This window comes from Salvelinus fontinalis, chromosome 4 (assembly GCF_029448725.1).
Source record: "Salvelinus fontinalis isolate EN_2023a chromosome 4, ASM2944872v1, whole genome shotgun sequence".
Taxonomy (NCBI): domain Eukaryota; kingdom Metazoa; phylum Chordata; class Actinopteri; order Salmoniformes; family Salmonidae; genus Salvelinus; species Salvelinus fontinalis.
The window spans coordinates 9,163,630-9,169,629 of record NC_074668.1 but is presented as its reverse complement, the minus strand read 5'-3'; the positions used below and the strand labels follow the sequence as shown (position 1 = coordinate 9,169,629).

Sequence of the window (6,000 nt, the reverse complement as noted above, 5' to 3'; positions counted from 1 at the left end):
TGTCTTCATCTTACTATATCATTTGAGGCCATATGGCCATGGCTTAAGGCTCTGCATGAGAAGCAAGCTAGGTCTCCGAGGCATATCAAAGCTTCTGCTCCAATCCCTGAGCTAACATCAATACACCCAACCCCCAAACATAAATGCACCCAACCCCCAAACATCAATGCACCCAGCCCTAGTAATGTAAAGCTCCCTGCCTCGCTCTCCTCTCTGTCTCTCTTCAACAACAACGAATGAAAACAGTCCACTGATGTCTGGTGATTGACGGTCACTGCTGGTAAGTAGCTGAGGTTAACAGGATCTCTCTATTCCACCTGCAACACAATCAGTTGTCTCTCTCTCTCCCTCTCTCTCTCTCTCTCTCTCTCTTTCTCAGTCAAAGACTAACTATTTTAACATGCACACACACGTCTCCCTACACATGCACATGCACACACACATACACACACACATACACACACAGTAATTATATCTAATCAAGTTTGTATTTCTGACAGAAAATGCCAAATTCTGCAAATAGGAAGGTAGCCTACAGTTGTGTTGAAATGAAATGACGTGACGGCACACACATTACAAGCAAAACCAAACGTATTCCTTTTTCCCCAATTTAGCTTCTGACATTGTGACAGCCTACATTATGACATGACATTATGACAGCCTACATTATAACATGACTTTATGACAGCCAACATTATAAAATGACTTTATGACAGCCTACATTATGACATGACTTTATGACAGCCTACATTATAACATGACATTATGACAGCCTACATTATAACATGACTTTATGACAGCCAACATTATAAAATGACATTATGACAGCCTACATTATGACATGACATTATGACAGCCTACATTATAACATGACTTTATGACAGCCAACATTATAAAATGACTTTATGACAGCCTACATTATGACATGACTTTATGACAGCCTACATTATAAAATGACATTATGACAGCCTACATTATGACATGACTTTATGACAGCCTACATTATAAAATGACTTTATGACAGCCTACATTATGACATGACTTTATGACAGCCTACATTATGACATGACTTTATGACAGCCTACATTATAAAATGACTTTATGACAGCCTACATTAGGACATGACTTTATGACAGCCTACATTATAAAATGACATTATGACAGCTGTCACGATCGTGTGGCGGATTGATGGACCAAAACGCAGCTTTTGGAAAGTAAGCCATCTTCTTTTATTTTTAAAGATGACGAAAACTAAACACGACACGAAACACTTTAACAAAACGAACAAAACAACAAACGACCGTGAAGCTAAATAACGTTGTGCACTTACACACACAGGCTACAAACGTTCTGACATAGACAATTACCCACAACCAATGAGAGCCTATGGCTACCCTAAATAAGGCTCCCAATCAGAGACAACCGAAATCAGCTGTCTCTAATTGGGAACTCATTCAGGTAACCATAGACTCTCCTAGATAACTAACCAACATAGACAACGCTAGACATATACACTCAACACAAAACCATATACTCCACCCCATAACCCCTTTACCAAATAAACACCCAAAACCAACAAAAACATAAACATTCCCCATGTCACACCCTGACCTAACTAAAATAATAAAGAAAACAAAGAATAATAAGGCCAGGGCGTGACAACAGCCTACATTATGACATGACTTTATGACAGCCTACATTATGACATTATGACAGTCTACATTATAAAATGGCTTTATGACAGCCTACATTATAACATGACTTTATGACAGCCTACATTATAAAATTACTTTATGACAGCCTACATTATGACATGACTTTATGACAGCCTACATTATGACATGACTTTATTACAGCCTACATTATGACATGACTTTATTACAGCCTACATTATAAAATGACTTTATGACATGACTTTATGACAGCCTACATTATGACATGACTTTATGACAGCCTACATTATGACATGACTTTATTACAGCCTACATTATGACATGACTTTATGACAGCCTACATTATGACATGACTTTATTACAGCCTACATTATGACATGACTTTATGACAGCCTACATTATGACAGCCTACATTATGACATGACTTTATGACAGCCTACATTATGACATGACTTTATGACAGCCTACATGATGACATGACTTTATGACAGCCTACATTATAAAATGACTTTATGACAGCCTACATTATAACATGACTTTATGACAGCCTACATTATGACATGATATTATGACAGCCTACATTATAAAATTACTTTATGACAGCCTACATTATGACATGACTTTATGACAGCCTACATTATGACATGACTTTATGACAGCCTACATTATGACATGACTTTATGACAGCCTACATTATGACATGACTTTATGACAGCCTACATTATGACATGACTTTATGACAGCCTACATTATGACATGACTTTATGACAGCCTACATTATAAAATGACTTTATGACAGCCTACATTATGACATGACTTTATGACAGCCTACATTATGACAGGACTTTATGACAGCCTACATTATGACATGACTTTATGACAGTCTACATTATGACATGACTTTATGACAGCCTACATTATGACATGACTTTATGACAGCCTACATTATGACATGACTTTATGACAGCCTACATTATGACATAACTTTATGACAGCCTACATTATGACATCACTTTATGACAGCCTACATTATGACATGACTTTATGACATGACTTTATGACAGCCTACATTATGACATCACTTTATGACAGCCTACATTATGACATGACTTTATGACATAACTTTATGACAGCCTACATTATGACATAACTTTATGACATGACTTTATGACAGCCTACATTATGACATGACTTTATGACAGCCTACATTATGACATGACTTTATTACAGCCTACATTATAAAATGACTTTATGACAGCCTACATTATGACATGACTTTATGACAGCCTACATTATGACAGGACTTTATGACAGTCTACATTATGACATGACTTTATGACAGTCTACATTATGACATGACTTTATGACAGCCTACATTATGACATGACTTTATGACAGCCTACATTATGACATGACTTTATGACAGCCTACATTATGACATAACTTTATGACAGCCTACATTATGACATCACTTTATGACAGCCTACATTATGACATGACTTTATGACATGACTTTATGACAGCCTACATTATGACATCACTTTATGACAGCCTACATTATGACATGACTTTATGACATAACTTTATGACAGCCTACATTATGACATAACTTTATGACATGACTTTATGACAGCCTACATTATGACATGACTTAAAACGGCCTAAATTATTACATGACTTTTACGACAGCCTACATTAATTATGACAGAACTTCATGACAGCCTACATTATGACATTACTTTATGACACTCTACATTATGACATGACTTTATGACAGCCTACATTATGACATGACTTTACGACAGCCTACATTAATTATGACAGGACTTCATGACAGCCTACATTATGACATTACTTTATGACAGCCTACATTATGACACTCTACATTATGACATGACTTTATGACAGCCTACATTCTGACAGCCTACATTATGACATGACTTTATGACAGCCTACATTATGACAGCCTACATTATGACAGTCTACATTATGACATGACTTTATGACAGCCTACATTATGACATGACTTTATGACATCCTATATTTTGACATGACTTTATGACAGCCTACATTATGACATGACTTTATTACAGCCTACATTATGACATGACTTTATGACAGCCTACATTATGACCTGACTTTATGACAGCCTACATTATGACATGACTTTATGACATCCTATATTTTGACATGACTTTATGACATGACTTTACGACAGACTACATTATGACATGACTTTATGACACCCTATATTTTGACATGACTTTATGACATGACTTTATGACAGACTACATTATGACATGACTTTATGACAGCCTACATTATGAGAGGACATTATAACAGGTTCATGACAAGCGATGTAAATAAACTATAGCAGCAGCCCAGTATAAATAATGTAGCCTATGCAAATGATGGTGTCCTTTGTGACCATAATTCCATCTATGGTGAGATACAATGGCCATCACCCTTCACGTGGCCAGGGTTGGGTGTAACTGATTACACACAGTTACTTTACCAGTAAAAATATTGTAATCAGATTACAGATACTTTTGAAAAACTAGATGATTACTTCTTGGATTTTTTTTAAATTCATATAGGATGTTTCTGTAAAAAAAAAGATTATAACAGCTTTCTGTGTTCTGAATGACATTCAAATCAGCATCGAATTTCTTTTGCAAGTTTAAGTTTGTTCCATCTGAGCGAGTCCACTATGATGACACACCAAATGCATTTGATGGATCCTGGATTTCCTCCAAATTAACGTAATCAGATTATGTTACTGAGTTTGGGGTAATCCAAAAATTATTTTACTGATGAAAATGTTGGACATGCAACTAGTAACTAACAGATTACATTTAGAAAGTAACCTACCCAACCCTGCACTTGACCCTGCCTCCACACGGCACGGGGCATTGAACACAGACCGTATTAACTAACTAAACCACCATCTATTGTAGAACATTTTCCCCCATGCACTTGTTTCAGCGCAGTTACCATCTCCTTTGTCATGCATGCTAATAGATGTTTCGCTGATTGGTTCACCCACCTCTTCACCGCGCGGTCCAGGCTCCGTCGTTCACGACTACTGTCTGCTCCAGTTCAATGGGAATGTGGTCCTGTGGCTTTCCTCAGCGTCCCAGACCAGTTTGACTTCTGCCACGAACTCCGCTCTTTTCAATCAGTTCAACCGCGAGGGAGGCGAATTGCCCTCTTCATATTACGTCATGAAAGCAGGGGCCGTATCAGTACGTTCATTTGTTTCCATTCATAAGGCGTGCTGTTTGAACGCACGAGATTTTCATAGTGTTGACGAAAGAAAACAATGAAAACAAAAATATAAAACAATAAAGAAAATAAGAGTGGACATTCAGAGAATAATAGCCAGTTAATGTTAATGTTCTGTGAACATTAACCCACTAAAATGTAAATTCAATTATATATGCAGTGTCCTACTTAAATTATGTAATTATGTGTATTGTTACAAACACTTCCTTGAGCAGATTTTCTAATAAACTATTGAATAGCTTATAATTGTGAATGATCGTAGAAAATCTGCAAAACGAAGTGTTTGTTCAATTTAATGTGACTGATGCTGAGTGTGTGTATGATAGCAATTCTAAGAACAAGTTACGGTAAGTTTAATTTAAATCAGAGTGCGATGGATGCCACACCTTGACTTCATTCTTATCCCAGTAATAGCTTTCAGTTAGCTCTGGTCCATGGTGTTAGTGCGCGTTCGTCTAGGTCTAGGCCTACTGGTGGAGAAACGCGTACTAACGCCCTGGACCAGAGCTATCATCCAGTTTGCCCCTGTTCCAGAGTTGAGAAGTCTTTCACGATAGCTACAGTAAATGAGGGAAACAAATTTAAAATAAATAGATACCTTCACTGTTCAGGTAATGGATACTGAATATTGACTAGGCCTAGGCCACTATATTCAATGCATTGTGTGATAAATGTGTGGATGACGTTCACGGGCCTAACGGTTAGAGCAGTGGGCCAGTAACTGAAAGGTTGCTGGCCCAGAAGGACAGGTAAAAGTCTTCTGCCCCTGAACAAGGCAGTTTAACCCACTCTTCCGAGGCCGTCATTGTAAGTAAGTATTTGTTCTTAACTGACTTGCCTAGTTAAATAAACATATTGGGACTCATTTGATTGCTCTGAATTCCCTTGACTTGAGAAAAATATATCCTATTCTAATTTAATATATTATTAAGTCCCTGCAGATGTGTGTATCACAGTAGAAGGGAGTAGAGCATCCAGTTGATTGCACCTCACAGCAATAAAACACAGAGACGAGTGTTTACGTTCCAAATGGCACCCTAAT

At 37.2% G+C, this 6,000-nt stretch overlaps 1 protein-coding gene across 1 annotated transcript in view; it reads right to left on the bottom strand.

Moving 5' to 3' along the window:
• The window catches only part of pdlim5a (PDZ and LIM domain 5a), a 128,881-nt gene extending 124,023 nt beyond the window's left edge, over positions 1-4,858 (bottom strand). The window contains exon 1 of the mRNA XM_055918699.1: positions 4,720-4,858. The gene's annotated coding sequence lies outside the window, so the exon portion shown is untranslated. The remainder of the gene's footprint in view (positions 1-4,719) is intronic.
• Between the last annotated feature and the right edge of the window lie 1,142 nt (positions 4,859-6,000).